Raw genomic sequence first — 21,109 nt, forward strand, 5'->3', positions numbered from 1 at the left:
GTTCTCGACCGTCTTTTGTATGGCGCTATTGCCTGATACATCCAAAACTGACCCGTCTCCTACCCCAATGGACCTACTTGTGTGAGCCTCCTTTATTGTCTCTCCCCCTTCGCCCCACACTGACCACCATCTCTTACCTCCAAAGTTATCTCCCAGGCTCCTTGGCACTCTCCTCAGGCTTCTGCCGCGCGGCATGGCTTGCCGACCACCTGTGGGCCCTTCCATTGGGGCTGCGACCTGTAACACAGAGAACGAAGAAGAGGTTGCACCCCTCTTGCGCCCTCGCCCCCCACCTTTTTTGACAGCGCTCACCTCCCAATCTCGTATTTCACCATCTTCCCATTCCTCCCCTTCCTCCTCATAGTCCAGTTCAAACTCATCCTCTCTTTCGCACTGGCCCTTGCGTTGGGCAAAATCTCTTGCATTGGTCGATGTATTCTCACTCGCCTCCGTACCCGCATGATGCGTGCCATCGGGACAATATCCGTGCTCCCCCGGTATGGAGAAGGCCGCCGCAGACCCCTACAATGCTTTGTACCAATGCATTTGAGCCGTGTTGCGCCCAGTTAGCGTAGTCTGTCTCTTGCCAACCTATGTCGTTGGCATTGCTGTATTTCTGCCCCCGTGACCGACTGCGTCACCGGGTTTCCCCGCGCCCACTAGCCCTTCGGCCGCACAAGTCTCTTGTCTCTGATCTCCCTTTGACTGTGGGACCCATACCCAGGTTCCGCTTCCTGGCCCCAGCTGCTGCGTTCCTACGTGCTCTCTGGACTCTCTGGTCCTTGGGGTTGTTACGCTGCGAGCGTTCGCCTCTTCCCTGTCCTTACACAACTGTGCCCACCTAACCTCCGTCTCGAGAACGACCCTGCGCTGTTCCCGTATTCTGGTCTCCAAGTCCCAGGTCTCTGCCTGGTCCCAATTCCCTTGTGTGTGGGGGATCTGCGCACCTGAAGTCCCTGGTTCCTGTGCGGACCTGACTTTCCACCCCCTGGCCTGGCGGGGCGTAGTCTTGGCTCTCCCCGGCCCCCCTCCGTGTTTTCCCGCGTACTTGCCTCTTTTCTTTGCCGGCGCCCCGAAACCCCCGGGGTTGGGACCTTCCCCTCTATGGTATGACAAATTTAGCGGGGCAAATTCCCCGCTGGGCCCTGGTAGGCGCCGCTCTGCCTCCCCGTCTTGCCCTATGGGTCCCCATCCCCCACCAACTGCCCCACAGTGCCTGCGGGGTCAGCCCCTGCCGCCACGCTGTCTTTTCCCGCGTCCTGTGCGACTTGTGTCTCCCCGCTAAACATCAGCGGGCTATGCACCCAGGGAAAAACCTGTTGCGCAACTGCGCCCTGCCCAGGGGCCACAGACCCCTCATCCTTATCCCCGTCGGAGTCCTGTGACTCGCATGACGCTATTGCCGCCGCGGCACGCCCCGATGCAGCCCTCGTCGGGCGTGACATCCCCACCCAGGCCTGCTCTAGGACCCCTGGTCTCAGTAAGTCCGCCCTGCCTGCTTCGCCTAGCCCGCGGAGCGCGGCCCTCACTGCGTCTGCGTCGTGGCTTGTTGCCATGTTTCTGCGCCTGTTATCTATAAAATGTTATTATTGTTATATTATATTATTTTTTTTATTTTTTTTATATAACCCCCCCAGGTGGCCCTATTGTGGGCAATAACACTGTGGGCCTGCTCTGCCTGCCTGTTGTGGTCTGCTGTGCTCCCCCTGGTGGGGAGATGGCTTATTGTCTGCCCTTTATGTTGAATTCCCTATTTAATATTATCCCCTTTTTTTTTTTTGTTTTGGGCATACGGGCCTAAAACTTTTCTATTCTTTTTTTTTATTTTATTTTTATATAATCCCCCTTTTATTTTTGCCCGAGGGGCCTTCCCCGCCTCCTCCGCGTTCCCGAGTTGTTTTTCCGCCCCCCGCGGGGGTGTGACAACGCCCGGGCCGCAGTTAAACCCGGGCGCGCTAAATTAAATCACTGCGCGGTCTCCGCGCGCTGAAAATGCCAAAGATGCAGCCCCCCCCGTCAGCCGGTGCACGCTGTCCCCAGCTGCCTCCGGTTGCTGGGAGACTATAATAAATGCTTCCCCCTCGCTGTCTTGCCTGCCCTAAAACTCCCCAAACTCCTTACCTCTAAACGATCAAAACTCCCTCAACTTCATTCTCTCCTCAAATATCTCCCTTCAATTTTCCTATTGTATACGCTCCCCTATTCCTCCCATGCCTTCCTTGCTTGTAGCCTACCCCTCCCCGCTCTGATCCTACACCTCCTTGTTTTTCCCCCTGGAAGGGTGGACAAGCCCGCATCTGGCTCTCCACCCTCCCCATCTCCTGCTACCTCTCTCAACTCACCTGCTCTAAATGACTGTTAACCGAACCTACCTACCTACCTTCCTGCCTAAACATCCTCTACCCCCCCTGCCTTCCTACGCTGGGTGGGTGGTCACGATCAAAACTCCCTCAACTATCTAAGTCAGCGCGGAGAAAGAGGCCGACCCCACCCTCCACCCCCCTTATAAATCCCTAACTAAACCCTCCCCAACTTACCTGTCCACCAATAGGGCGCCTCCGCGCCACTTCCTCCGTCACGAACGCACCCGCGGAGAGACTAGACCGAGTCTCTCTCTCCGCGGGCCCCTCCATTCTTCAAAACTGATACGTGCCTCCAGCTTCCCTCAACATCATGTCCAAGTGACCTGGGAGGGCTCCGGGTGCGCTTTTTGTTTCAGAGGTGCATCCATTGAAACAGTGGCATAATGAGGGGGATCCCTTGCCGAAGCCCTCCCCCCGGGGCAGGACTCTGCCACCCTTCGGAAAACTACTGCATAACCTCTAAAAGGAGCGAAGGTTGTTCATGCCTTAGTCCCTCGCAGTGCATCCCAGTTGGATCAGGGAATGTTCATTTACCTAAATTTCTCTATATGTCGTTTGGTTGTCTTGTTATACCAGGACAGCGAGGGATATATGCCAGGGCGCATTATTATTGTACCAGGTTAGCCAAGTATTCCTTTTAGCTAGGTCCATGGAGTTACCATATCCTTGTTAATAGGAGGGCAGCTTTCCCATCTCCATGGTTGCCTACTATTAGATATGGGTTTCTCTGCTTTATTTTGTTCCTGATATTATCGTGTGTATTGTTTTGCCTTACCTGAGCAGTAGTTATGATTCTATCATTTTGACCTCATACTATCTGAATGGGTGTACATTCTGAGAAGCCCATAAGGATAATGTGTTTTCATGCTAATCTGTTGCACCTTCAGGTACAAGTGTGATGATTCAGGCTTTTTGTGGCCTAACCTACTGCATGTCATGCTCTGATGTTATGAAATATGCCATGTTTTGTTGCATAGCTAAGGTAATGGTGCGCACAGTATTTATGAGTAATGTTGTTTTGATCTATCCCGGTGTGGAGTCTCTTTTGTGATGCATTTAATGTGTCACTGGTGTGAGTGTGCTGTGCAAATGCTTTTCTCATGACCTCTGAGGATAAGCCTGACCGCTCTGTGCCAGGCTACCGGGGGGTGAGCATAGGTTATCGTTGGTGTGTAACTGACTTGCCCTGCCTAGAGGTATAGGTTCTGCCTGGCTGTGTTGGGCATTGTGTCAAATCACACAAAGATGCCTACTTACAGTGCAGTGAATGTTAAAGCGTCCTTAAGTGGCTAAAATGTGAGGTACACTAACTCTTGACATTGGGCTCTCACATGTCAAACTATACCTTCAATGACTGCATGGCCATAGCTACATCATGTACATAGCTCAACCTACTCAATGATAAAAACTCTTAGTGATGCAATGATTATGATGCTGTGAAAGTAGGAAAAAATGTAATACTATGAAATCTAACTAACAAACTACAACTACCTATCCTACACTAACCAACTTAAACACTACCTTACACTATCTAAACTTATCCTAAACTACCTCCATCAACCTATCCTACACTAACTAACCTTAACACTACCTTACACTAACTTAACCTATCCTAAACATCAACCCCCACCACCTTAACACACATAGGCGGTCATTCTGACCCTGGCGGTCATGCACCGCCAGGGCCGGGGACCGCGGGAGCACCGCCAACAGGCTGGCGGTGCTCCCAAGGGCATTCTGACCGCAGCGGTATGGCCGCGGTCAGAAACGGAAAACCGGCGGTCTCCCGCCGGTTTTCCGCTGCCCTGAGGAATCCTCGCCGCCTTGGGGATTCCGACCCCCTCACCGCCATCATCACAGGATGGCGGTGAGGGGTGTCGTGGGGCCCCTGGGGGCCCCTGCAGTGCCCATGCCAATGGCATGGGCACTGCAGGGGCCCCCGTAAGAGGGCCCCTAAAAGATTTTCAGTGTCTGCCATGCAGACACTGAAAATCGCGACGGGTGCTACTGCACCCGTCGCACCCTTCCCACTCCGCCGGCTCCATTCGGAGCCGGCTTCCTCGTGGGAAGGGGTTTCCCGCTGGGCTGGCGGGCGGCCTTCTGGCGGTCGCCCGCCAGCCCAGCGGGAAACACAGAATAACCGCTGCGGACTTCTGACCGTGCAGCGGTATTCTGGCGGCTCCCGCCGGCACCGCGGTTACCGCGGCCGGCAGGAGTCAGAATGACCCCCATAGACTGGCATAATACAAATAGCAGGTACACCTAAACATATACTAACTACACATGTAACACTAAACAAATAGTTTAGTAGTAAGACCAAAACCATCTAAGAGTGCAGTTTTGAGAATTGTATAATTGTCTGCATATTCTTCGCTGATAGTGAGAAGTCTATCACCCTTGTCAGAGCAGGGCAACCAGAGGATAGCAGCCCACTGCCTTTGAGGGACCCTCTGAACTTTACAGGCCCTCTCAAGTGCAGCATACCACTTGTAGATATCTTCCCCCACCTTGTCTGGGGGAACAATTTTGTGCAGGTTTCTGGAATCTAAAGAGTCCTCCCTGACTCCTGTGCTGCTGCCACCATGGGGTGTTAACCCCAACCCCTGCCTCTCCCTCTCTCTCTCTCCACTTCCAAGGCCTCCCTATCTAGGGCTAGCAGTTGCTGCTGTGGCCTCAGCCTGCCTGCCTCCACTAGTCTCAGTTTCCTAAGCTCTCTATCCATAGAGTCATCCCCTGAAGTTGAGCAGTCTGATCCCTCAGACACTGAAGTGATGTGAGAGTGAGCAGAGAACAATGTATTCCTAGTTTTAGCGACCCTTTCTACTTGCCCTCTGAGTGTAAAAGGAGCCCTACCGGTGTGACTTCCCTTCCCACTACTAGCTTTGCTAGTGGGTCTGCTAGGAATATGATGATCCCTTGAGGTACCCTCTCCCAGATCTAGAATATCATTTTCTACCTCAGTGGGGTTAGGGTATACTTTTGCCTCCTCCTTCTGGCAACCAGCTTGGTCCTGGTCATCCTGGAGGAGGAGGTTCAAGAGCAGACTCTTTTTAGTGTTCCTCCCCATGTCCAATTGCTTTCTGCACAAAACCACTTCAATTCCTTGAAGGTCAGGTTCTCATAGGGAGAGTCATTGACCTCAGACGTGTGTCCAGTTGCAGGCATGGTGTGTGTTGGTATAGTGAAGGGTGTACCTCCCCTACTCAACTCCTAGTCTCTCTGAAAGATGTTTAAAGCAAGGGCTTTGCCTATACCCTAGCTTACCTAAACTTTAGAGACTAGCTTTTTGTACTAGGTACTAGCTATACCACTAGGTAAGGAGGGGTCTTTCCTGTGGAAAGCACCAGGTGACAAAGTGATAAGGCAATTACAAGTGCTTTTCCCACCGCTGCACCACCAATGTAGGAGGGTGGCCTGGTGTGTGGTGGGTACCTATGGTACTTACACCTTATACCAGGTCCAGGTATCCCTTATTAATGTAGTATAGTCAGTTTCTAGAAGCCAGGCTCTCTAGAGGTAGCTATGGATGCTAAGGCTTAACTAGGAGGCATGCAAAGCTCATGCAATACCACTGTAGTCACACTTAGTACACACACATGAAAGAAAACACTCAGGCCCTCATTATGACATTGGTGGTAAATCCCACTTACCGCTATGTTGGCGGCAGTCAACTGCCGCCAACATACCACCACTGCAGAGGATATCCGTTCACCATATTATGATACACACACACACCAATCCGTCACTATTCAGCCACAGACACAACTCCGCCACATCGAAGGTCAGTGATAAACTGGCGGTATAAACACCCACACTGTTACGCCAACAGAACAACGCCCATCACATTATGACCCACGAATCACCATGGCGGACATTCAATGGCGGTAAACCACTGGTGGTGCAAACCGCCGCGCTCAAGATACATACACTCAAACAAAACAGCACCACATTGGTCAATTCAAACTACACGCACCTGACACCCATACACAAACCACACCCACACACCAACACCGCTATGAAACACACACCCACATTACCCACAACCCTTTACGACTACAAACCATTGGCACAAGACAGACACCACGACCACAGACAGGACCAGAGCCACACACCACCATCACCTATACACCACCCACGCACCTCACAACACACACCCCAACACATCACCCTACACACCCTCACCCACACTACTCGCACAGCACCCATGGTACCACAACGACACCCAAGATTCTCTGAGGAGGAGCTAAGGTTCATGGTGGAGGAAATCATCCGGGCAGAGCCACAGCTCTTTGGAGCACAGGTGCAGCAGATATCCATTGCTAGGAAGATGGAGCTATGGCAGAGGATTGTGGACAAGGTCAACGCCGTGGGACAGCACCCCAGAACAAGGGATGACATCAGGAAGAGGTGGAGCGACCTACGGGCGAAGTTGTGTTCCATTGCAGCAAGACACCAACTAGCTGTACAGAGGACTGGTGGTGGACCCCCACCTCTTATCCCACAACTAACAAAATGGGAGGAGCAAGTCTCGGCAATCATGCATCCTGAGGGCCTGGCAGGAGAAGGAGAAGGACTGGACTCTGGTAAGTCAACTCTATACTACTACTACCCCCTACCTTCATGCCATCACATACCCCCACCCTCACTCCCATCACTCCACTCCATCCCATACACCCCACCAGCACAACTCACTCATTCCAATGCCAAGCCCTGCATGTACCACCAATGCATGGACACCACTCACAGACCTGCATGGACGCCTTCCCTAAAGCATGTACACTAGAGAGAATCAGCTAGCCGATTACATACAAACTCACACAAGTTAAAGCTGGCAGGGCAAACACAACCAAGGAGGGCAACCCACCCATGCACAATATGTCACACACAGAAACAATAACACTGCATTTACATCCCCACAGGTATCCCAGCCAATGTCAAAGGAGAAGAGGCGCCAGCATTATCCAGTCCCCCCACAGAAGAGGCCCACAGTGATGCCAGCGACTCTGCTCGCCTGGATCTGGATGACAAACCTGGCCCATAAGGGACCTCCGGACAGTCGGTTACCCAGGCACAGGCACACACCACCACACAGCCTCCCCCCTCAGGAAACACCACCACAGCACCCACCCAGCGTACCCATACCTCTGTCCCCAGGACACGTCAATCAGCAGTGTGTCCACCACTACAGGGACCCCAGGGCACACTTCGCCCCCAAGACAATCAGGGAACTGGGGTCAGTGGCAGTGGGCACACGGTTCAGGGGACAGAGGCACAGGACAACCGGGAAGCTGGGAGGGCTACTGTGTGCCAGGGGGAGGACAGGCCCAGGGAACCGACTCTCCAGGAGGCCCTCACTGAGATCCTGGGAGCATACCAACATTCCCAGGATACACTGGGCCAGATCCTGGACAACGTGCAGGAGAACAGGCGGCTGCAGGAAGGACAATACCAGGGGATCAGGATCAGGGAGGACTTGAAGGCAATTAACACCACCCTGGTCTCCATTGCAGGGGTGCTGGCAGACATGACCAACATTATGAGGGAGGCAGTCTTACAACAGCGGCCCCCTGCCACTAGCCAGACATCTAAACAGCCTTCCACCTCTGCTGCTGCTAGTGGACAGGAGGCCCTGTCACAGTACCAACAGGCCACCAGCACCCCTCCCCCTGCAGAAGGAGAACCACCCCGCAAACGTTCCCTGCGATGGCAGAAGCCAGAGACTATTGCCAAGACCCCCGCCAGGAAATAAGACTCTCCTCATTGTCACCCTTGTGTCCCACTCTGTCCCCCTGTCCACCTTGAACTGCCATTGCTCCACTTCATATGCCCCCTTTGACAACGCACCTGTAATACAAATAAGCTGGACTCTATCCTGGACATTCCTCCACCATCACCCCAGCCCATTCCACTACCTCCTCTACTTCTTAGCACTTAAATAAACACCATTTGAAAAAATACAAGTATAGAGTCTATCAAATGATAAAACTATGGGCCTCATTATGACCCTGGCGGTACAGAACCGCCAGGGTCAACGGGGGCGGGAGCACCGCCGACAGGCCGGCGGTGCTCCCTTGGGCATTCCGACCGCGGCGGTAACGCTGCGGTCGGACCGGGACAACTGGCGGTCTCCCGCCAGTTTCCCGCTGCCCAAATGAATCCTCCAAGGCGGCGCAGCATGCTGCGCCGCCTTGGGGATTCTGACACCCCCTACCGCCATCCTGTTCCTGGCGGTTCGCCCGCCAGGAACAGGATGGCGGTAGGGGGTGTCGCGGGGCCCCTGGGGGCCACTGCAGTGCCCATGCCAATGGCATGGGCACTGCAGGGGCCCCCGTAAGAGGGCCCCGCTAGTATTTCACTGTCTGCATAGCAGACAGTGAAATACGCGACGGGTGCAGTAGCACCCGTCGCACCTTCCCACTCCGCCGGCTCGATTACGAGCCGGCTTCATCGTGGGAAGGTTGTTTTCCCCTGGGCTGGCGGGTGGCCTTTTGGCGACCGCCCGCCAGCCCAGGGGAAAACTTGGAATACCCTCCGCGGTCTCTGGACCGCGGAGCGGTATTTTGGAGGGGGGAAGTCTGGCGGGCGGCCTCCGCCGCCCGCCAGACTTAGAATGAGGGCCTATGTATTTGTTACCAAGTTTTTAACACTGCAATACAACTGTACAGGAATTTATACATAGGAATGACCTGTAGTAGGCTGCAGTCAACACACCAGGCGCCAGAGTGGGGCACAGATATCTGAAAATAGAGATGCCAAAGGGTACAATAAGTGCCCATAGAATTGGGAGAATCTGCCTGCCATGTACAATGTCAAACACAAAACTGTCAATGTAAAGTGAAGTTAGTGTCTTACCTGTGTGTCACTGGAAGTACTGTCGTATTATTGCTGTTCTGTTGTCCTCATTCTCATCTTCTACCTCCTCATCTTCACTGTCCACAGGGTTCACTGCTGCCACACACCCATCTCCAGCCTCATCCTCCTGCAGAAAAGGCACCTGGCGTCTCAAGGCAAGGTTATGCAACATGCAGCATGCCACGATTATCTGGCACACCTTCTTGGGAGAGTCGTACAGGGATCCACCAGTTAGATGGAGGCAACAAGACCGGGCCTTCAGGAGGCCAAAAGGTCCTCTCGATAATCCTTCTTGTCTGCCCATGTGCCTCATTCTAACGTTCCTCTGCCCTTGTCCTGGCATTCCTCACTGGAGTCTGTAGCCATGAGAGGTTGAGGTAACCAGAGTCACCTGCAAATATTGAGTGATACTTGTTAGACACACACTAACCCTTATGGCCAACACAATACCCATACACCAACATCCACTGGGTGGGAACTCAGGCTCACCTATTAGCCTCCGGTGCCTCTGGAATTGAGTCATCACATATGGGATGCTGCTATTCCTCAGGATAAAGGCATCATGCACAGACCCAGAATACTTTGCATTGACATGGGAGATGTACTGGTTCGCCAGGCACACTATCTGTACATTCATGGAGTGAAAGCTCTTTCGATTTCTGAACACCTGTTCATTTCTCCGGGGGGAGGGACAAATGCAATATGTGTTCCATTGATTGCCCCAATGATGTTGGGTATATGTCCCATTGCATGAAAGTCAGCTTTCACTGTGGCAAAATTCTCCACCTGGGGAAAAACGATGTAGCTGCACATGTGTTTAATCAGGGCAGACAACACTCTGGTCAGCACTATTGAGAACATTGGCTGTGACGTTCCTGCTGTCAAGCCCACTGTCACTTGGAAGGAGCCAGTTGCCAAGAAATGGAGCATAGATAGGACTTGCACAAGAGGGGGGATCCCGGTGGGGTGATGGATAGCAGATATCACGTCAGGTTACAATTGGGCACACAGCTCTGTGATTGTGGCCCTGTCCAGTCTATAGGTTAGGATAATTTGCCTGTCCTCCATTGTTGCCAAGTCCACCAGAGTTCTGTACACGGGGGAATGTCTCGATCTCCTATTCATCCGCAGCGGTTGTAATCTAGGGGGCAAAACGGGAAGCAGCTGGACAGTATTCCACACTTCCAAACACTACACTGCATTGCATGTTGTAACTGTAACAGTATATTGTTGGATAGGCCCAAATGGTGCCTATGTGTACTGTGACGCAGTTAGGTGCCATGGCCTGCCACCCCCCTGAAATGGTGTCCACCCGTTCTGTGTGAATGGACATGTGGAAATAAGGTAATGCCGCTGACATTGTGCGCCGTTGAGGGAGGCTCCTCTTTGGTTGTCAGTGAGCCCTATGGGTTACAGTGGCCAATGGTAATGCACGCCGGTGGTGACGGTATGCACCGCCGTAGACCTGACTGCCATTTTCTATCTGTTCACTCACTTGCTACCTGACCTTCAACAGGAGAGGACCTACGCTGCAAGTGCTGCTGTGACCTGTGTCTGGAACCGACCATGGCTCGTGTCACTGGGGAAAGGGCCCCTGCCTTCACTGCTGCAGAGTTGGAGAGACTGGTGGATGGGATCCTACCCCAATATTGAATGCTGTATGGGCCTCCAGACCAACAGGTGAGTACACTGTGAGCACCATGCATGGGGCATGAATGCATGGAGTGCTGTGTGTAAGGGCCTTGTGTAGTGGGGGGATTTGTGGAAGGATCCAGGGCAGTGTGATGCATGTATGGTGGGCAATGTCTGTGCGTAAGGGGATGTGAGGGCTATGGTGGGCCATGAGTGTAACAGGCTGGACGGTCAGACTGATACCTTTTTCTATGTGTAGCTTTCTGCAGGTCAGCGCCCATCAGAAAAAGGGTATATGGTGTGCCATCGCTAAGGAAGTGCGAACCCGCGGGGTCTACGGCAGATGGAGCACCCACTGTTACAAACAGTGGGAGGACCTGAGACACTGGGCAAGGAAGACAGCGGAGGCCCAGCTGGGGATGGCCTCCCAATGAGGAATGGGTGCCCCTCGAGCTCGGACCCACCTGATGGCCCGCATACTGGCGGTGGCCTATCCGGAGCTGGATGGGCGCTTGAGGGCATCACAGCAGCCACAAGGGGGTGAGTACAGTTTCCCAATATACTACTTGCGCATGGTGGGATGGTCTCCGGGTGAGGGATGTGGGCCTGTGGGTGCCCCTAGGCCAGGCCGGACATTGCAGGGTAGGTCCCATGTTGGGCAGGGTCTGATGAACACCTCCTCCTACCAAGCTAGTAGGCATCCACTACTGGGCAGGGGTCTGTGGGTCTCAGGTATGCTGCTATTGGCATTAGGTATTCCTGTCCATGGCCTGGTGACTAGCATTGTGACTGGTTGTGCATTGCCTAGTGTGTAGGGCTGTTCCCTGTGTGTGTGTGTGTCGTGTACGCCAAAGGTGGTGTTGTTGGCGCCATTGACCAAGTGTATCCTTCGTCTCTTACCCCCTTTTTGTTTTGTCACCCTGTCCTTATGTTCATTAGCATTATCTGGCGGAAGAACAGAGGCACCAGTGACGGAAGGAGCTGCATCCCACATGGCCCATGAGGCCGATTCCTCAGACGGCGAGGGTGCCAGTGGGATTGAGGGCGAGGGGAGCACCACTGCGGAGACAGGAGGGGACAGTTCTGACAGTGATACGTCCTGCAATGGACGTATCCTGGTGATGGCAGCAATTGTCCCTGATTCTAGCCTCCCCCTCCAACTTCCTCTATCCAGTCCCATTCCCTCAACACTAACCTATCCCAAGCACACAGGCAGACCAGCATGCCCCAAGACAACACACAGGAGTGGCTCAGGCACAAGTACCACACATCACCATCCAGATGCAGACATACCAACATCTACTGCCTCCACTGTGGCCCCCTCCTCCTTGTCCTCTACCTCCCTCCCAGTAGGATCTACACTCACACCTGCATGCACTACATCCTCATCCACTACCTCCATCACCAGCACACCTATCACTACCTCCCCCTCACTGGCAGTCACCACCCCCACATCCATGCACACGTCACCTGTGTCCTCTCCCACTGTGTCTGCGCCCCCTCCTCCCAAAGAACACAAACGCAAGCACTCAGACACCCAACAGCCATCCACCTCACAACAGCATCCAGCCCATGCACCTGCACCCAAAATCAGCAGATACCTCATACGACCACTCCCTCTTCCTCCACTCCCAAAACCTTCACCCTCTTCTGCCCCAATGTCCCTAAGAAGCTTTTCCTCTCCACCATGGACCTCTTCCCTACCACTCCCCCCCGTCCTTCACGTCGGGCCAGGGTGATCAGAACCCAGGCGAGCACCTCAGCCACCCAGTCCATGACCACAGTAGTGTCGACACCTACTGCAGGTGGGAGAGTCTCCAGGGAACCAGGCATCAGCACTAAAAGTGTTCCTGTACCAGGTGCGTGAAGGAAGGGCAAGGAGGCACTACCAGCTGCAAAAGGGAAGGGCAAGGAGGCACCACCAGCTGCCAAAGGGAAGGGCAAGGAGGCACCACCAGCTGCCAAATGGAAGGGCAAGGAGGCACCAACAGCTGCCAAAGGGAAGGGCAAGGAGGCACCACCACCAGCTGCCAAAGGGAAGGGCAAGGGGCTTGCACCAGCAAGCAGGAAGGCCAGGAGGCCTGTTGCTGGCACTGATTCTGAGCCCCCACCAGCAACCATGGCGGTTCAGCCCTCCGAGGCTACAGGGAATGGGCTGGAGCCTCCCCCACCACTGCCAGCACCGCCACCAGCAGCAGCAGCCCCAGTGGGCAGCCGTCCGAGTCTGCAGGGGATGGGCTGGAGCCTCCTCCCACCACTGCCATCACCGCCACCAGCAGCAGCAGACCCAGTGGGCAACCAACCGAGGCTGCAGGGGATGGGCTGAAGCCTCCCCCCACCACTGCCAGCACCGCCACCAGCACAACCATCAGCACCTCCACCAGCAGCAGCAGACCCAGTGAGCAGCCAACCGAGGCTGCAGGGGATGGGCTGGAGCCTCCCCCCACCACTGCCAGCCCCGCCACTGAGCAGCCGTCACCTCCGGCGGGCAGTGTGTAGTCCTGACTCCATGGGCTGTACTGCGTCCTGGACCCTGCAAATCCTGTAGGTGGGACACCCAGGTGAGAGACTGTGACCTTGCACTGCCCAAGTGCTGCATCACAGGGTACAAGACCCCCTCCAGAACCAGTGGAAGAAGCCATCCACTCACCCCATTCTTGCTAGGATGAAGCACACTGGGCACAAGGCCCTCCCCAGAACCAATGGAAGAAGCCATCCACTCACCCCATCCTTGCCAGGATGAAGCACACTGGGCACAAGGCCCCCTCTATAACCAGTGGAGAAACGTCCACTCACCCAATCCTTGCCAGGATGAAGCACACTGGGCACAAGGCCCCCTCCAGAACCAGTGGGGAAGCCATCCACTAGAAAGACTGTGGCCTTGCACTCCCTAGGACCAAGCAGTGGGCAAACCACCCACTAGAGAGACTGTGGCCTTGCACTCCCAAGGACCAAGCAGTGGGCAAACCACTCACTAGAGAGAACGTGGGCTTGCAGTCCCCAGGACCAAGCAGTGGGCATGTAGCCCCCTCCAGGACCAGTGGCGTTGTACCATCTTCCGGCTAAGGTGCCCCCCCTTCCCCGTCCCCCTGAGGTGCCTGTATATTTTCAAACTGATGCCCCTGCAGTGTTCTCTCCATGTTGTTGCATGAGTGATGTGGGGCCTTGGCCTATGTGTAGTGGCCCTGCAGCCCACGTACATTAAGGAGCCCCTGAGTGCATGGGATCATACAACCAGCCAATGCTTGCAAAAGCATTGGGGTATGATTACAACATGTTTCATACCAAACATGCGTATGTTCAAAGTTACCATTATGTAACTGGATATAGGTATTGACCTATGTCCAGTAGACGTGTAAAGACGTCCCCACACTCATGAAGTCTGGGAAAATGGGCCTGGAGTTTGTGGGGGCACCTCTGCTAGTGCAGGGGTGCCATCGCACACCGGTACTTTGTACCCTGCACTCTGGGCTAGAAGGCCTGCCATTGGGGTGACTTATAAATGACATGGTGCAGTGAAAAGTGGCAGCGAAAGGGTGCTTGCACCTTTTCACACAGGCTGCAATGGCAGTTGTGCAGAACCCTTTGCTTGGGCTCCCTATGGGTGGCAAAATATATGCTGCAGCCCATAGGGATCCCCTGGAATCCCAATGCCCTGCGTACCTATAGTAAGACTTATAATAGGGAATCAGCATGCCAATTGTAGGATGAAAATCGGAGTTTTGGGACAGAGAGCATAATTGGGGGTCCTGGTTAGCAGGATCCCAGAGCACACATTCAAACAAACTGACATCAGGCAGAAAAAGGGGTAACCATAACAAGAAAGAGGGTACTATCCTAGATCTCCACACGTTCATGCAGGCTGGCCTGCCCCTTCCATAATCTAGCCAGCTTCTTCATAATCTTGCACAACTCACAAAGGATGGAGTAGTGGAACACAGAGTCCTGGCTTCTTCTGGGCTTCTTGGCCCGTGTGGTTGGGTGCTGTGTGGCTGCAGATTTAGCCACTGGAGCCTGTGATTTGGGGTGGCTGCTGCTGACTTGGGACACCCGTGGTTGGGCTGTGGCTGATGTAGTGACAGCTGATTTAGATTTACCATGGATATTCCAAGACCTCACGGATTGTGCTCACTCATAAAGCTTACCCAGCTTCCTGTAAGCCTTACTGAGATTCCTGATGTGGCGGAAATGGTCCCTACGCATTTCAAAGGTCTTGGGGCCAGATGTAGGAACCGATTTGCATGGCGCAAACTGCGAAATTCGCAGTTAGCGACATGCAAAACGGGCATCGCGATGAACATGCCCATTTTGCAAGTCGGTACCGACTCGTAAAATGGGAATGCGACTGGCAAATAGGAAGGAGTGTTCCCCTTCCTATTTGCGAGTCGCACCGGGATGCAGACTTGCTTTGTGACCGCGACAGCGGTCGCAAAGCAATTAGCAGTTAGAACACATGTGAAGTGGGTGCTAACTCATTCGCAAAAGGGAAAGGGTCCCCTTGGGACCCCTTCCGCTTTGTGAATGTCCCCAAAAATACTTTTTCAGAGCAGTCAGTGGTCCAATGGACCACTGCCTACTCTGAAAAAATGAAACTTTGAGGAAAACGGGCTGCAATACAAAAGAAAAAAAAATGCTTTATTAAAAAAGCAGTCACAGACATGGTGGTCTGCTGTCTCCAGCAGGTCACCATCCCTGTGAGTGCAGGGAATCGCAAATTGCGACCCACCTCATTAATATTAATGAGGTGGGTCTTTGCGACCCCCTTGCGATTCGCAGATGGTGTCAGGGACACCATTCTTCATATGGTTTTGCGACTCGCAAATTGCGAGTCGCAAAACCATTTCTACCTACATCTGGCCCTTGGTCTCTTCAGCTGCCATGTTATCAAGGATGGTAATGTAAAAACAGTCTTAGCCCATTGTAACACAACCATATGCACCTGACCAGATGACCCCCAGAAATTGAGATGGATATATGGACAATATACTGTTAATACACAGACATCCCCCACTCAAACAAGGAAATCTGAGTCAGGTGCCATCTGTGTAGATGCACAATATGGAAATGTGGTCACAATGAGATTAGGACCATTTCATAAAGAACAATGATTCACACTTATGATGATGTGCCAATCTTAAATATAACACATGGTCCAGAAATTGAAAATGTTGGTGTTGGGATTGCATCATGAAAGTGGGCTGATCCTTGCTTATCAACATAAGTGAAAGTGATTAAGGTCATACAGTCCAGGTAGTGTTTTTCTGCCTTTCATACCATATTTGGAGTCACACAAGGCAGCACATATTGCTGACTTCACTTATTCAGTGTCAGATAGCCAATACATGGATAGGGGGGTTGTCATGTATTTCCTGAAAAAAGACGACTGGAGTGTATTTCAATAATTTACTCTCAGCCAGATGTACTGAAATATGACATGTAGATTCTGGTTCACACTTGTAGCCAAAAACATGGTAAGTCTTACTTAAGCATGTTTCTGTACACACATTATTCCAAGACTCCACTTACCTGCACACATTATGAATTACACAAAGCATCTCAGTAAGGTGTATATGCATGCTGGAGTACTCATCTGACTAGGAATATTGTTACAGATAACGCAGGGACCTATGGATCATGACTGCTGGAGGCTCAAGCATCCCTGAGGTTGGATTACAATAGTCATACTTCGTGGTAGGCTAGGAAGTTGAAGACCTAGATGTCCATATGATAATGGACAAACAGACACCCATTTAGCCATGTTTTTTGTTGTCTTTCATGGGTGAAATCCATCAATCATGAAGAATTTGTCCCATCGCAAAAACATATGCATCATCTTTCATATTCAAAATTAGTTAGATTGTGATGGCTACTCTGCTGACACTGTCATACATGTTTTCTCAGTTTTACTTTTGGATTGACATATTGCTACAGGAACGAGTATCTGTCTACAAATAAATTAAGTGTAACACAGCAGGTATGTTTGGCCAGTCTTATGGCCAGTCACTGAAATGGTGCTCCAGTAGAGCTCAAAAGTATGCAGCATGTCTGAGCAAAGTATGTTGCATGTTGATAGAACATATGTTTCATAATTTCACATTATGTGTGACTCTGATTCCATGATACCTAACTGTTCATATTTGGTGACAGTGTCTGTGTATTAATATTGCACATCATCAGCATCTGTGTCATACACAATTTTGAACATAATCAACATAACCTTGCCCAGATGTGCTTAGCAACACATATTTGACTGTGTAGAAACATGAGCCTTTTGGTTCATGACTTTTTTTGTGTGACCTAATGTGTTTGTGTTGAACACGTGCAGATTTTGCACCAGATGATGGTTACTGTGCTAAAAGTTGCATGGCTATAGATGTGCTTACATTAACACAAATGTAAAGATGCTTAGATCCTTTGGGCCTGCTTACATAAAAACCCTGTATTCACAATAAACGTCATCTTGTTCAATCCAAACAAATCTGTGGGCCGGTTCTGTCGTATTGTCACAATGACAGCAAAATGATAGTAGTTGATTATTATCTCCCAGAACACAACACAATGTTACATTTCACATAGATCACACACAAACGTCAAAAAGCTACATACATGTACTCATGACACTTGCTGGTAGCATTGGGTTCCCAGAAACTGTTCACCTCAGCATGTGTGAATGGGAGATGTCCAACTAGAAGACAATAAACTGGACATTGCTTTGTAAATAATGTTTTTACATATGCTTCACAAACTACGTTACCCCAGTATTTCAGATATACACAAAAGCTTATGATACAGATATCTAAACATTACAATATTGGTGATCTCAGCTGGTCAGCTTGCAGGTCTGAGCTGGCTGGATGATGAAGGTCAGAGGTATCCAACATCACATGCCTGAAACATGCCTCAGGCATGTGATGTAATTAGTAATTCTGGCCAGCATCATATCAGACTCCATTGTACTATGACACATTGGTGACACCATTGACCCTTTGCAAAACTAAGAAGTTGTTTAATTGGAGGGTTTACTGGCACTGGTGCACAGAGTGCTGACTAGTGGTACATCTTTGTACCTTCCAACTTTGTGCAAGGATGCATGCCTTGTCAGCAAGTATTGTATTTTGGCCTGGCCCTGTGAAACCCACAGTTCTGCACATGTAAATATTTATAAGGCATATTAATCTGTGTACATGTGCAACACAAACAGAAGATTTCACATAAATTGAATTTGGACATATATCTCCTTCTTAGCCTTCAACAGCAGTGTTCTGGCAATTTGGGAGCATCCCCTGATCATTCAGATTTGTTACATAAGGTAACGCTCATAACTCCATGCATTTTCATTATGCCTGGGCGGAGATTGTGGAGTTCTGCTATGCGGACCTCTGGGAAGTGAGCGGCTGATTGAATTAGGCTGTGCAGTTTGCACTGATTTTATAACACCAGGTGTTTGTCCTGTGCCGTACAATCAGCACAAACTGCAGCACAAGAGGGTGCTGCTTCTTTTCTGCTACTCGAGTAGATTTTCTAATCGAGCAGCATCTTTCTCAATGCCAATGGAAGGTTTCTCAACGCAAGTGGTAGCGACCATCCGTGACCACCTGTGTTGAGAAATCTCACCGGGAGGTGGTCTGGAGTAAGATTTTCCTCACTGGAGGTCAGCAACTTAAAATTGGCGAGCATGAACAAGGAACAAACTCTGCTATGCAGAGTTTTTCGCAACTCCATGCTGTAAGCAAAGCGTTTAGTGAGACAAATTCTGCAAACTCTGGGAGCAGAGTGGAGTTCACTGCCAACCCGTAATTTTAATTGAAAACAACTATCTACAAACCAGTAAATAGCCTCTTGTGCCAGGGTATGGCAATGGAGTTATTGCCACTGCTCTTGCTTTACGCTTGCTTAATGTAGCCACTCTGAGGCACACAAACATCCCTTAGTAAGCTTTATTTCCTTACATTAAGTTAATGTTAGATTAATGTTGCAATGTGAAAAAACAAATGGTGTACAGTCCATGTTTATTTTTTGCGTTATTGATATAGCTACATTACTAACTGCAGATGGAACATACATATCTACTGGTCCACCAATCTACAGCCAAAGCTGGTCAACAAGATCAGCCTCCCATGCCACCACTTCAGCCCATCGATATTTAATTTGGACAACAGTCCGATCCAATCCAAATGTCTTATGGTGATGCCAGTGCACACATTCCCACCTATCCTTTTTGCCCTTGAGTGGGTAGCCCTGGCTGAGAGGTCGGCATCCTCGGCAGGTAATGGTGTATGAGCTAGATTAGCCAAGACAGCTCCACCTCTGAAAACTTCTCCCCATGCTTGACATGTCCCAATCCATCCCAACCACAGTAAAATCCAAAATAATGCCCCTTATAACTATAACTACCCTAAAATGTCAAACCCCAAAAAGACAAACTCCCAACAATACAGAGACAAATATATTGACAAAACAATATTAATGGACAAAAAGGTATCACAAACACACAAGACAGGGACAGATCACACACTGACAAGATCAAAAATTCACTACAGGGACTGACGGTGAGAAAAACTTCCAACACCCAGCACAAACTAACAGGAAATAAGGGAATGTGAAAGTAACTTCACAATTGCTAGTATGCAGCCTGCAACACCCATTGTATAATTTCCTGGGTGCATCCCACCTGTTTTCAACAATTGCATTGTTTTTTATGATGCATCACTACTGAAATGGCCAGTGCTTGATGAACGCACATCGCATTAGCGTTAGAAACGGGATCTGTATTTGGCAGAGGTATTCACATTTGTCCAAATAGCGATCACATTCCTAGTAAGGATAAGTCACACACAATTCAAATTATCCTCGGCCCACCCTCTAGGAGCTTAGCACTGAGCAGTAAGGCTTAACTTTGAAGGTAATGTGTAAAGTATTTGTTCAATAAATCATACAGTAACACAGTGAAAAACACCACAAAAATACACCACACAGGTTTAGAAAAATATATGACATTTAGCTAATTAAATTAAGGTCAAAACGATAAAGATTCAATAAGCACAAGTTGAGGTATCACTTTTGCAGGATTAAAAATAGTCCTAAATCTTAGAAATCAACAGTTGTCTCTTGTTTGCACACAGCACCTGCTTTGCATAAAAAATAACATGCACGGAGACCGCAGAGGAGGAGATGTGTGGAAAAATAGGGTGTGCGTTGGATTTACCGATGCGGCACAGATGATACGTCGTTTCTTTCCACGCTGCAGTTTTGGTTTCTTACTACGATGCAAGGATCTTTTTGATGCCCAGCGATGATGCATGGAAAATCCTGGCATGGGGGAAGAAGTCACAGGCGTTGCGCCAATCTGGTTGGCGATGCATCGAATTTTCTGTTGCATGGCAGGTGCTGCATAGAGTTTTCACTCGGAAAGTCGGGCTGCGTTGTTCTGGTTCGGCTGTGCGTCGATCCGATAGGGCTGTGCGCTGAATTTCCGGCCACAAGGCAGGCACTGCATTGATTCTTCACTCGGGAAGTCGGGCTGCGTCGTTCCAGTTCAGCTGTGTAGCGATTTCTCTGTTGCACCACGGCTGTGTGTCGTTTCCGGCAGGCTTTCCGTCGATTTTCGGCACACAAGGAGTTTCTTGAAAAGATGAAATATTTTTGGCCCTGAGACTTCAGAAAACAGGAGGCAAGATCAATCCAAGCCCTTGGAGAGCACTTCTCATCAAAGTCAGAGGTCAGCAAGGCAGCAGGGCAACAGTAGGGCAGCAGTCCTTCTCAGCAAAGCAGTACAGATGAGTCCTTTGGGCAGCCAGGCAGTTCCTCTTGACAGGTTGCAGATTAAGGTCCAGAAGTGTCTGAGTTGGTGCTGTGAGAGACCCAGTTTATATATCCAAAATGCCTTTGAAGTGGGGGAGACTTCAAAAAGTGATTTTGAAGTGCACCAGGTCCCCTTTCAGTACAGGTCTGTCTGCCAGGGTCCCAGTAGGGGATTTGGCAGTCCATTGTATGAGGGCAGGCCACTAGACTTTGAAAAGTAAGTGTCAGGCCTTCTCCCTCTACCCTCCCAGCCCAGGAAGACCCATTCAGTATGCAGGTGAGTGCAGGTATGAATGAGTATCCTGTGTTTGTGGTTGCCTGGGTGAAATGCACAAGGGAGCTGTCAACCAGCCCAGTCCAGACGTTGATTGGAGACAGGCTGTAAGGCACAGATGGATTTTAAGTGCAGAGTAATGCTCACTTTCTAAAAGTGGCATTTCTAAAATAGTAATATAAACTCC

This window comes from Pleurodeles waltl, chromosome 1_1, assembly GCF_031143425.1.
Source record: "Pleurodeles waltl isolate 20211129_DDA chromosome 1_1, aPleWal1.hap1.20221129, whole genome shotgun sequence".
In the NCBI taxonomy this organism is placed as follows: Eukaryota; Metazoa; Chordata; class Amphibia; order Caudata; family Salamandridae; genus Pleurodeles; species Pleurodeles waltl.